The sequence below is a fragment of the Ochotona curzoniae genome, unplaced genomic scaffold (genome assembly GCF_017591425.1).
Source record: "Ochotona curzoniae isolate NIBS_2020 unplaced genomic scaffold, NIBS_Ocur_1.0 contig_4105, whole genome shotgun sequence".
In the NCBI taxonomy this organism is placed as follows: domain Eukaryota; kingdom Metazoa; phylum Chordata; class Mammalia; order Lagomorpha; family Ochotonidae; genus Ochotona; species Ochotona curzoniae.
Window position 1 is genome coordinate 11,079,122 of NW_024466129.1, and position 12,451 is coordinate 11,091,572.

Here is a 12,451-nt window from a genome sequence, read left to right on the forward strand (position 1 = left end):
ATGAAATTTTCATGTGAGGAATAGCTTGACCTTTTTGACTGGATACCTGAAAAAATTTTGGCATTCGTTAGGTTTCGTTATTCATAAAATCAGGGGAAATAAAATCTAAAGCAAAAAGGATCGTATCTTCACTCCTTCTCTGCCTTTTATTTCCTTCCCTTGGGAAAATATTAATTAACAGTGAAAAGCTGGCATACTTGTTTGGTTGCATATCTTAGAGGAAATATATCTATATGCCTCAACTGAGGCATATCTCAATAACTATAGGTCTGCTAGATTTACATATATGTACATTATTATAAAATAAACGCAGGATTTTATTGAAAAACTCCACTAGCTTAAAATCTTTAAATTTTGTTATGTGCCTTTGAGGCTTACACATGTTGTCATGGGATACGCAAAGTTGTCACTAGAGTGGAGCGGATGAACATGTCAACACATTGTCGCTTATTTTGTGTGTGGACAAGACCAGCTGAAATCTACTTATTTAACAGAAGTTTGAAATGTGATACAATTTGGTTCACTCTTGTCCTAATATTATGCATGAGTTTTCTGGACTTGTTCCTATACAGATAATACTTGAATCCTTTGATCTGCTGATTTGTACAAGCTGTTTTAGTGTTGACTGTCTGACCAATTTTATCCCACATATATAGGTTCTGCTTTTTTTAGTTTCAGAAAAATCTTGCTAAGATGCATGCGAATATGTTTATCCTAGTCTCTTTTGTCAGTTTTTATTGTCTCAGACTGTGGATAAGCACGTATTAGATATGTTCTACTGCTTTTTCTAGCAATCATTTTTACCATTCACTGTTTTCTATAATTATAATGTTCCTTTTTATCTGTTTCATTTGATCAATTTTTTAATTTTTTAAAAAAATTTTTATTGAAAAGGCAGATTTACAGAGAGAAAGAGACAGAGAAAGATCTTCTATCTGCTGGTTCACTCCCTAGTGACCACAATGGTCAAAGCTGAACCAGGAGCTTCTTCCGGGTAGCCTAAATGGGGTGCAGGGTCCTAAGGCTTTGGGCCATTCTTCGCTGTTTTCCCAGACCATAAGCAGGGCGCTGAAAGGGAAGTGAAACAGCTGGGACATGAATTGGGGCCCATAGGGGATGCTGGCACATGCAAGGCAAGGATTTAGCCACTAGACCATCGCACCGGGTCCTCATTTTATGAATTTACTTATCTCCTATATGAGGAGCCTTCGAGCAATTCATGGAAATAGGTATTGGGGGAAAACAGCATGCCTGAATTTCAAAATTTACAACAAGATAGACTTAATTCCCAAATATTGTTACCTGTGGGTACATGCAGTTTTCTTTCATCCATCTTCCTCTTTGCAGCCTACCGGGGAGGCTGACACTTTTCTAGTTGTGAAATTTCTGTACCAGTGACATGATCCTCCTCAGAGGGTCTGCTGCTGAGGCAGGGAGAGGCCAGGAGAGCTTGCTAAGCATGGGGAGACTCAGGGCTCCTTCACCTGCCCTTCAATGTTAGTCTTTACAAAGATTCAAGACCACATCGCCTTCACAATCTCATAAGAGCTAGAATCTTGTTTGTCAAACCCAAATGCTACCCCTGATCCCCCTCAGATTCCTGCTTCTTTTATAAACAGAACAGTACAGATTTAGTCTAACCTGTCATGACCCTGCCCATCCCATCTCCCTTCCTCTCTTTCTAGTTACAGATTCGATTGTCTTGGGGCTCTTTGGTGATCTCCAGGGCTCTGTGCTCCCCACCTTGATGAAGTATTGAGGTGAAGCACTTTGCATCAACCAACCCCTCTTGCTGGGTATCTCTGGCTACTCCTTATATTGGCAGGAGGGTCCTCCTGTCAGCATGATCAGGCTTGTTGGAGTATGAGCCCCTCTTGCAGGCTTCCCCTCTCTCCAAGTTCACTCTAAGCATCTTTGGATTCCCTGATTCATCTTAGAGTTTTAGAGAGCAAAAAGTCAAGAAGAGCAGCTCACAGGACTGTCACCAACCTCCTCCAGGATAGTCAAGACATTGGTGCTACTTGCTTCAATGGGAAAAACAGAAGAGGAGAAATAGAGCAAGAGAAACACCTAAAACGTCTTCCATCATGGCGAGAAGGATCAAACTCGGATCCCAGAAATTCAGAGCAGGTAAAAGCTTCCTGGAGAGGACATCCACATCAAAGAGAGAGGTATCAGGGAGGCACCTTCCTTAGTGAGAAATCAGTCATCCAAAAAAAAAAAAATCTTGGATACAGATGTTGCTCTGAATGCAAGTGTATAAAGAGAGGTGGGGGAAGTGAGGATGGAGAGGGAGAGAGAGAGAGAGAGAGAGAGAGAGAGAGAGAGAGAGAGAGAGAGATGCATAGAGAAATGAGAAATAGTGTATGATGTTATCAGTAGAAGAAACTGGAAACTATTTAAATGTTTCATGGTAGGATGTGGATGATATTCATTCATTTCTGTTCACTCACAGGATGAAATTCTTTGTGGTATGCAAGACAACAATCAAAGAGGAATGTCAATCACACTGGAGGATTGTTATATGCATCTATGACTGAATATACATTTTGAGCCCAGATACATGTGTGTATGTGTGCATGTGCACATGCATATAATATAAAATAAAATAAAATAAAATAAAATAAAATAAAATATAATATAATATAGTCTTGTGTGTGTGCACATGTTTGAGAAAAACAAAGCGGAGGAAAACAAAAATTAGGAGTCATAGGAGCTGGTCTTGTGGTGCAGGGAGCTACACCACTGCCTGCAATGTGGGCGCCCCATATAAGAACTTTCGTTTGAGTCCAGGCTGTTCCACTACTGTTCTACTTTCTGCTAATATGCCTGGGAAGGCAGCCGAGGGTGATCCAAGTGTTCATTTCACCCAAGTTGGAGACTCATCCCAAGTTCCAGGCTCCCGACTTTAGCTAGGACCAACCCTGCTATGAGGCCATTTGGGAAGTAAAGTAGCGAATGGAAAATTTTTCTCTCTCTCCCCTGCACTCCTCTATCACTCTGCCTTTCAAATCGAAAATAAATAAACAAACCAGTAAAACAGCAAGAAGAGGAGACGCTGTAAAGGCATACGTTGGAATGCTAATAATTTTGGATCGTGAGACTACAGGTGGATTTTTATTATTTTGTTAATCTTTAGTGTGCCTTCTAAGATGCCTAAAAATTAAATGTAACTTTATTTCCTTATGTTTCTCACTCATCAAGATTTGAACTGGGATCTCCTGTGAATACCACAATGGATTCTTCTTTGTGGACTCAACTGGTATTTTCCTGCACAAGCAGCAGCATTTCAGCATGGAAGCCCTGTCCCTTCTAGCAAACGCCATTGTTGATCACATTTCTCAAGAGTTTATAGGACACGTGGTGTTCTCAGGTGTGGGACTGGTACTCTGAGGGTCTTCCCTTGATTTTCAGCCATGTGCCCAGTGTCATCAGAGCTCTGATCCTCACAAGAACATGGCATCTGGAGTGGAAAAAACATCCAGTTCCCCAATCCAGCTCTGCTCTTGTTTTATAGTCTTGGGAAATCATGTGGTTTCTCTGAGCTCTGTCCATAAAATGGATTGAATGGTATCTCTGCCACTCCTGGTCCTCGGATTTTAGGCTGTATCCAAAAGTTAATGTCCATGGAGCTGCTTTGTAAAGCACTACGGCACCAAAGCACTGTTGATGGATAAACACAGCTGTGTTTGCAATTCTCCTTCGGTCTTTCAACTTGATTGACAGTTGTGTGGTGTAAGTAAGTCTCAGAATTCTGTGAAGGCAGATGTATGTCCTGCACACAGTTCCAGGACGTCACACTTTTCCTCTGCATTTCTTCTTGCTTGTTGGTCTATTTTAGGTCTTTATTCAATTTGAACAGTTCCTTAATTCTGATGGCAAATCTTTCTCCAGGTTGTTAATAAAATCTTGAGGGGCTGTGGGCCCTTCGGACTCTTGGTTTTCGAGTTGACAGTCTAAGAAAGGCAGGCTGTGATGGCCTAGAAACAGACTGCTTCTGGCCAAGAAGGGGTTGGTGTAGACTCTGGCCCAGCTTCCAATGGGCAGAGCTGGCCAGGCCTGAGGGGAAGCACAGCCTCGTGGAGAGTTCTGCTCCATCTTTTGCTTTCAGACTTGAAGAACACAAGCCGTTCTTTGTTCCTCGTGTCTGGGCTGGTCAGTAACGTGCTCTGCAGGGAAGAGAGCTGGGTGACCTCCTCTTTAAGTGACCTGAACTCTTGTTTTCTGACATTGTGAATGATCTCATTTTGGAGGCCACGACCTTGGAGACTGATGATGACCTGAGCCCATCACGCTGGTGGACTGCACTGGGTACATGCAGAGAGGAATGCAAACTCCGATTTTATTTGGAATTCTACGATGTATGAGGGATCTTCATAGAAAGTCACAGAAAGTTATATTATGAACCAACCAACTGTGCTTGATTTTCAGAATTTTTTGAAGAAGTATTGATTGATTTGAAAGGGGATGGGGGAGAAAGGGAGGGAAGGAGAGAGAGAGAGAGAGAGAGAGAGAGAGAGAGAGAAATTCTATCTACTGGTTCACTCTCCAGATACCTGCAATGGCCAGAGATGGAACAAGCTAAAGCCAGGAGCTCGGAGCCAGGAGCTTCATCAGGATCTCCCATGTAGGTAGCAGGAGTCTAAGCACTTGGACCAACTTTAGTTGCTCCCAAGCAGGGAGCTAGATTGGAAGTGGAGCACCCAGGATATAAACCATTACCCAGTACACCACAATGCCAACTCTTCTAAAATTTTTCCACCCAAACAAACTTTTGATTTCCCTTTGCATGAACTTTTTGAAGTATCTAGTTGTACTTGAAGCCTAAGCAGATAATCCGGGATGAAAAATCCCCCCCTTAAGACCATGAACCTCATCACATCTTTTGCCACGAAAGGTCACATACTCCAGCCCCGTGGTCACTCTTTCCTTTGCATCATGAGCTCTAGCCACTGACTTGGAACGTTACATTCAATTCCTGAAGTCTGTGTTGTAATGTCTAACCTGCACGTGCTGCTTCTGGAGACACACTCCCTGGAACCGGGGGCTGTGTCTCAACAGCTAGTTCTGAGAAGAGTGCTGGCATCCTGGAGACAACTGCTCAATAAATCCTTGTCAGCGGTTCTCCAGGTCCTCCTCTCCTTCCATGGCAGGCTTCGTTTCTTCTCTGCAGCTACCCCCGTCTACCTGCTAGAGCCTTATCCTCCTTGGGTCTGGGGAAAGGCTTCTGCTTTTCTCTTCAATGCTCTCCATGGTTTTGTCAGTATAACTTGTCTCTCTTACAGCCTTACTTTGTCCAGCTAAGAGCGTCTTCCAGTTTCCCTCTGTCTGTGTGCACCCCGGTCTTAAAGGCTGTGTTGGTCATTTTCCCAGAGGTTGATTTTATTTATTTTTTTTTAAAGATTTATTATTTTTTTTATTGGAAAGGCAGATATACAGAGAGAAGAGACAGAGAGGAAGATCTTCCATCCGATGATTCACTCCCCAAGTGAGCGCAACGGGTCGATACTATGCCGATCCGAAACCAGGAGCCTCTTCCGGGTCTCCCACACAGGTGCAGGTTCCCAAAGCCTTGGGCCGTCCTCGACTGCTTTCCCGGGCCACAGGCAGGGAGCTGGAAGGGAAGAGGGGCTGCCGGGATTAGAACCAGCGCCCATATGGGATCCCGGGCGTGCAAGGCGAGGACCTTTAATCACTTGCGCCACCGTGCCGGGCCCCAGAGGTTGATTTTAAACATCTCGATTGTCTCTCAGCCTCCTCACCTACTTCAACAAGTTTGACAAGGTTGAGTATATTCTTAAAATGTTAAAAGGAAGCCTCTCACGGAAATAAACATGGAACAAACGCATTGATTTATCAACCCGAAGAACTGGCAAAATACTGAGGTTTGTTCAAAGTGTCAGGGAAAAAAGATTCTGTTTCATCAGCCTAGGCAGACATGGCAAAGTCAGTCTGCCAAACGAGGGGCAAAGTGATCGATGCCCTACAGGGAAATAAAGCTGCAACCTTTGGCTTTGTTTTCTCTTCTCAGACAGAAATCATTGGCATTTCTACTGACAAAAAGTCTGCAGATTAACATGTAACTTCACAAAGTCTGGGTCCTAATCAATAGTAAATAACAAGTGAAATCAAGGGACGTTAGATCATTAAGCAAACCTGGGGTGGAAGTACGGGTAGGCTGGGTTCCAAGGTAGAATTGGGTAATGGGGTGCCAACGGTCATTTGCCTTCCTGTTAAGTGTTGGGTGATTTTTTAGGACATAGGAGTTTCTGGGTATGACTGCCAGGGCGCAGAGCTCGCCCTGCCCCAAACTTGCTTTTCCAAGTTTCCTGGGATTCTTTGCACAGAAGCCAGAGTACATACTCCTGAGGGAGAGGCAAGAGTCAGGAACTAGAATCCAGGCCAATGCCAACAGGGCACAGCACAGTGCCAGCTCTTGGAATGCTGGAAGAACAAGTTTGGATATGGAGGAATTTGGGGCTTAAGAGGAAGACCCCCCCCCCCAAAAAAAAAACAGCATGGGTGGGAGAAAGGGTAGCTGGAAGCACTTCTCCGGAAGGTGCTCCCTGAACAATGAGGCCAGCATCTCTCTGGAGTGACAGGTGTAGTTCCCTGCTCCCCTCAAACAGCCTTCAGCTTCACTGTTTTTCTCTCATCATTCTGAGTCCCCACTCCCTTCCCCGGTCCTCACAAGTTGAGAGTAGGGACACTGGGAGGGAGAGATAAGCTTGACTGAAACACACTGTGATGTCTGGGGAGACTCCTCCCTTCCTGCAGGTGCCTCCTCCACCCACTCCACCCAGCATTCTGGAACATCAGGGACTCTGCATTCTGAGAGTGGAGTGTGGGTGTGGTCGGAGTGCCAGGCAGGGGTCCCTGGGAGTCCTGAATCTCTTTGAGAGGTTCTGCGAGCTTAAGCTTTCCCACAAAAATATCCAGGTGCCTTTTGCTTCTTCCCTGTCCCATATGTCCATGCAGTGGGGTCTTGCAGAGGTGGAAAGATGCAAGGTACAGGAATAGCGGACTCATTGTAGCTCCATTCTTTGCAGTCATCTTTTCTGCTTGGGAAGCTGTGGTTGCGTTGCAGGAATGTTCTGCATGGCAAGTAATGGGTGTTACCACTATTTAAAAGGGATTTAGCTGGCGTTATTTTTAGTGCTTTAGTTTTCCCTTGTGATTTGGTTGTCAGTGCGAAATGTAATCAAATTCTGTGGGGCTCTCTCCTTTCAAAGGGATCCCCAAACCAGAAAGTTTACAGGCCCAAATTCCACATTCTCCCATCTTTTCAAAACAAAAATTTATTTTTATTGGAAAGTCAGATATACAGAGAGGAAGAGCTGATGATTCACTTCCCAAATGGCTGCAACAGTTGGAGCTGTGCTGATCTGAAGCCAGGAACCCAGAGCCTCCTCCAGGTCTCCCATGTGGGTGCAGGTGCAGGGTCCCAAGGCTTTGGACCATCCTCGACTGCCTTCCCAGGCCACAAGCAGGGCTGCCAGGACATGAACCAGCACCCATATGGAATCCTGGTGTGTGCAAGATGAGGACTTTAGCTGCTAGGCTACCGTGCTGGGTCCTCTTGTCTTTTCTGGAAGTAAATCTGAGGCTTGAGTGGGGGCAGCAGATGGCCAGAACAGGCACTTCTTGAGCTCTGCCTGCCTGCCCTAAGGAGCAGGTGTCATTTCTTCTTAGATGGAAGACTTGGCCCAGACTCCTGTGAGGAGAGATCTTTGAGGTGCCCATGGCCCCCACTGCCTCTCTGTCCCCCAGAGGCCTGTCTGTCTCCTGCCCTCAGTGCAGCATCAAGTTCCTGGCTCTTCTGCCCACCCACCCAAGTGCAGCCACTGTAGATGCCAGCTGGATTGATGAAAGTGGATCCCTCCTTAGATACAGAGACCAAAGACATAGGTTTGGGAGACTGGCAGAAGTGCCCTCCATTTTCTCAGCATCAGAAGTGTGTGCTGTCCCCCAGGCGGCCCTGCCTGTTGAGCCCCATGGCCTGGCAGCCCTTCCATCCATTCTCTGTAAGCCCCAGCTACCCCGGCTGAGGCCTGTGGTCAGCCCCACCCCACCGAATCCTTACACCTGCCGCATCAGTAGCTTAAAATGTTTGGTTTAAGTAAAGAGTAAAAACAAATAGGTGAGACTCCCTTCAACTGTGCTGCTCATCACACTGTCCTTTCCACAGGTAATTCATTAAAAAATATGTCAGTGACCAGCTCTTTTTGGGGGGGTACCAACTCTTTGAAATCCAGTGTCGCACCTTCTCCAGCCATTAAAGTGAAACTTAGTCTACAGAACAACGAAGTGCCTTTCAAGGAAGAATCATTGGTTCCGTGTCCATCCTTCGATTTCAATTTGCCAGAATTACAAATTTGGTTTTCAGCCAAACTGGGTTTCCCTTTGTGGACTGCCAGCCACAGGCCCGGTGGGAGCGGGGGAACGAGAGCCAGCTCTGCCTGGCATGAGTGCCACTCAGTGGCCATGTCTGGTAGTGCAGTCCCTTGAGGGATTTGAGAACATTCCAACACCTCTAGGTTAAGATCTTGTTTGAGTTTTCCATCGGCTTTTCTGTAACAGACTGTGGGATTGAGCCAATAGGGACAGAGCAGGCTTCGACAGCGTACCAGAGGAGGGCTTGCCCTGCAGTACTACTCAGGGGGGCCAGGCCGTCACAAGAGAGGAGCAGTACAAATGCCAGGAAACCAATCCAAATGAGATCTTCATGACCCAAGTTAAGCTGTCTTCATTATAATACTAAGTTATCTGCCAGGGCAGGAGACAGCCACCATTTTCCAAACATACAATGTACAAAGATGCATGTGGCTTATGTGCACAAGCAGGAGGGGCCGGCCTGCCACCCCTGTCCTTTTGCTAGATACAAGACACTCCTCCAGACACTCCTCCTATCCCATCACAGTCCCAAGCTACCAGGGCTCCACCCTTACCATCTCACAGAGTTCCTCTCTCCAAATGCAGTCCCACAGGGGGGTTTGCGTTCCAGCCCAGGCTTTTCGGAGGATACAGTTCTGTCCTTACTGTAGCAGTTAGTCCATTCCACAGCTAAGCAACAGACGCTCCAAAAGCCATGACACAGCCAGCGTCAGAGACGTCTTGTCACCGCACCGATTGCTAATGGGTTTTGCTCATCTCTTCCCAACTGAGCCTAGAAGGGCCCGTTATGGAAAGACCCGCAGGCTGCGGTAAGGAGGACTGTTTTCTGGGTAAGCAGTTCTCGAACATGCTGTAGATTTTGCTGGGCTTGTGTTACCAACTCAGTGCTGGGTCTCCAATTCAGGCAGTCTGGGGTGGGCCAGGAATTTCTATCCCTAATCAGCTCTGTTCTATTTTAGAGATGTTCCAGAGCTGACATTGCATCACCAAGGGATTTAGGTCATGGCAAGGCCAATCATTGTTACGAATTGCTGGGCAATTTACCGTGGCTTTTTCTATCCTTAGGATTAGTCTCCAATGCCACCCTGGATAGGCATCCCTGCCCTAACTTGGTCAAAGACAGATCGTCTAGCTGGCAGTAACCTCCTTCAGTCCTTTCAATAAGCTCCATGTGGCTCAATTACTCAAGTGAAAGATTTTTTTTTTTTTTTCGTAGTAGAAACAACTTTGTTTAAAACTCAGGGACCCAACAAGGTAGCCCAGTGGCTAAAGTCCTCATCTTGAAAGCGCTGGGAACCCATATGGGCGCCGGTTTGAATCCCGGCAGCCCTGCTTCCCATCCAGCTCCTTGCTGGTGGCCTGGGAAGGCAGTCAAGGACGGCCCAAAACCTTGGGTCCCTGCACCCATGTGGGAGACCTGGAAGAAGCTCTTGGCTCCTGGTTTCGGATTGGCACAGCTCTGGTCATTGCGGCCACTTGGGGAGTGAGTCAATGGACAGAAGATCTTCCTCTCTGTCCCTTCTCCTCTCTGTATATCTGATTTTTGCAATAAAAATAAATAAATCTTAAAAAAAAAAAAGCTCAGATGCAGCAAGTGTAGCAGACTTTCATTCCCAAACATGGCATCCCTGCTCCTCGGTTCTGACAGCACGCCCTCCTCAGACCCTGGTCCACACACCTCCTAACTCCATGCATGGCATTCTGCAGAAATGCTGGTGAGCTTGGACATGCTGTCTCCAAGGGCCTCCACATGATACACTCAAGTCTGTGATAATGAACCTAGAAAAAAACACAGGACTAGCAAAGGTGTCAAGAAAACTTGACCTGAGGAACAACGGCCCCAAGTTTGAAAGCAGAGAGGGGCACTGACTTGGAAAGATGCAGACATGAGGCTGAGGCTACTGAAGATGGCGCCTGGGGTCGGAGTGCACGGTGAGTCAGATAAAAAGAAGAGGCTGAGACACCCACGGGAGAAACGTGAGCCTGGAAGCCATTCCGGATCCCAGAGGACGGTGCTGGTGGGGACTCTGTCTCACACACCCAAATCACACGAGGCAAGACTGCCATGGACGACTGGATGCCAATGACATTCCTTCTCTAACAAGAGAATTACCTGTCACAGGGACTGGCATCCTCAAAGACCCCGAGCAGAGCACACCGGCTACAGGCAGACACAAATCATGATCTCAAAGTTGGCCAGGGCATTTGGAGACACACCTTGGAAACCACAGGTCCTGGATGTCGGGCGGTACCACGCCTGTGTCCTTCACATCAGGGAGAAGCCAGGGAGGAAAAGGGTGGGGTTTTTTGGAGCTAGGGGAGGACTGTTGATTTTATGTCTGTTGGACAATTTTATCCTTTTCAGAGACTTGAACCGTAAAGCCCAAGTCACATTTCTCTTTGTTCTAGAAAAGTGGGCAGGTAACTTATTTTTCCTTAAGAAAGTAAATCAAAGGTCATCTGACTACATTCTGTCATTCAGGGCCGTCAGCAGCGTTGCTATAAATGTCTATTAAGGATTGCTAAAAAGACCCAGACAGCACCACTCACATAAAGCTACTCCTCCAAAGGCTGATTGGCTGCTGGGCAGGCAATGGACACAGAGAAAAAAGAGGAGGGAAAGAAGTAGAAGGAGGAGGAGGAGAAAAAGGAGAAGGCAAGAGAGAGAGAAGGGTGAGTGGGTTGTGAGAGAGAGAAGAGTGAGAACAGAAGAGAGAGGAGAGATAGAGGAGAGTGAGAAGGGGTGGGGTTTTGGAAAGGAAGGAGGTGGAGGACTGGGAAATTGTTCTGGGCACATCCAACAAGGAGCAGGCATGAGCCACATCCAGCCAACCTTTTAGAATCAGAGCTAGGCTCCTCTGACAGCCGTATGCATGCTGAGTGGCTCTTCACAGGCAATCCGGGAATGTTTGGTGCCCCCTCCTTCGGGCTTGTAATACTTTCTCAGTTCCATATGATTTAGCATCCCCGAAGTCCATGGATATAGGGTAAGGCCATGGTACAGTCCCTTTACGACCCTTAGGTTCCCTGAGATGTTGGGATACAGAGGCCATTGTCAGCTCAGTGGCCCTGGAGACCTTCCCAGATCCAGTACCTCTGCTGTGCCTGTCCGGTGTGGTCCAGATGACTGGGGTGCGCACAGCTGATGTGGTCAGCAGGATGAACAGAGATGTCATCTATACTCTAATTCTGTAATGGGGAAATGGAGGCTGTGTAGTGCATAGTTCACTTGACCTAAACATAAATTTGGCTTTGTACTGTTGCACAGGAGTATTTTTATTTGCCTGGGGGCTTTGGCAGTGCACAGTCTATCGGCATGACTTACAGCAGGTGTTTTGGAACTTAACATCAGCGCTAAGCTCTGGAGGGAATGAAGACCTGAGAGCAGTCACAAGGCAGCGTGTGGTCTCACCCCCGCCACAACACAGCAGCAGCTACCCAGGTTGTACTAGTCCTACATGCTGTCACACATCAGGGGGACCCAGACCGAGCAAATGTGAGAAAAACTAGGGGTACCTGTTACAAACGCTAAACAAACAATACGAAAAAATACAGCTTGAAGCATATGCCTTAATAGGAAGGGGAAGATTTCTTTTCAAGGAAGCACTGGTTCCTGAGGAAGCATACAAGATGGACTCCATGGGAAGTCGCAGAGCTCCGAGGGCAGGCTCCCACTCCTTTGCAATGTTTGTCCTCAGGGAGGCTCCATCCTGAGAGCTCAGGATGAGCTCTTTGGAGTGTGGGGTGAGGATGATCCTGATGACAGAAGCCTTCATCCTGCAGCACGTGCTGTTCCCAAGCCAGCACTGCTGCTTCCTTCTTTGGTTAAGGACAGTTCCCTCTGTAAACGTAAATACATGAGGCATTTTGAAAGGTTCATGGCACGTGTGTTTTGTGAAAAACCCATGCATGGTTTTCTAAAATTTCATCTTGAAAAATAAATTTATCTTTTGATTCCATTTTCTAGGAAGTTTTTAAGGGCCTCTCAACTTTGCTGGCAATAAAATCAGTGGGCTCTGAAAAAGGGAGCAGCAAAACAGTGGCTGAAAAAAAAAGA

The 12,451-nt window shown here is 46.6% G+C and overlaps 1 long non-coding RNA gene across 1 annotated transcript; it reads left to right on the forward strand.

The window, feature by feature from the left end:
• Positions 1-2,021: 2,021 nt before the first annotated feature.
• On the forward strand, positions 2,022-3,923 carry LOC121159275. Its single transcript, XR_005884328.1, has 4 exons — positions 2,022-2,130; positions 2,456-2,569; positions 3,036-3,109; positions 3,205-3,923. It is a non-coding gene; the product is annotated as an uncharacterized LOC121159275 (long non-coding RNA).
• Positions 3,924-12,451: the final 8,528 nt, after the last annotated feature.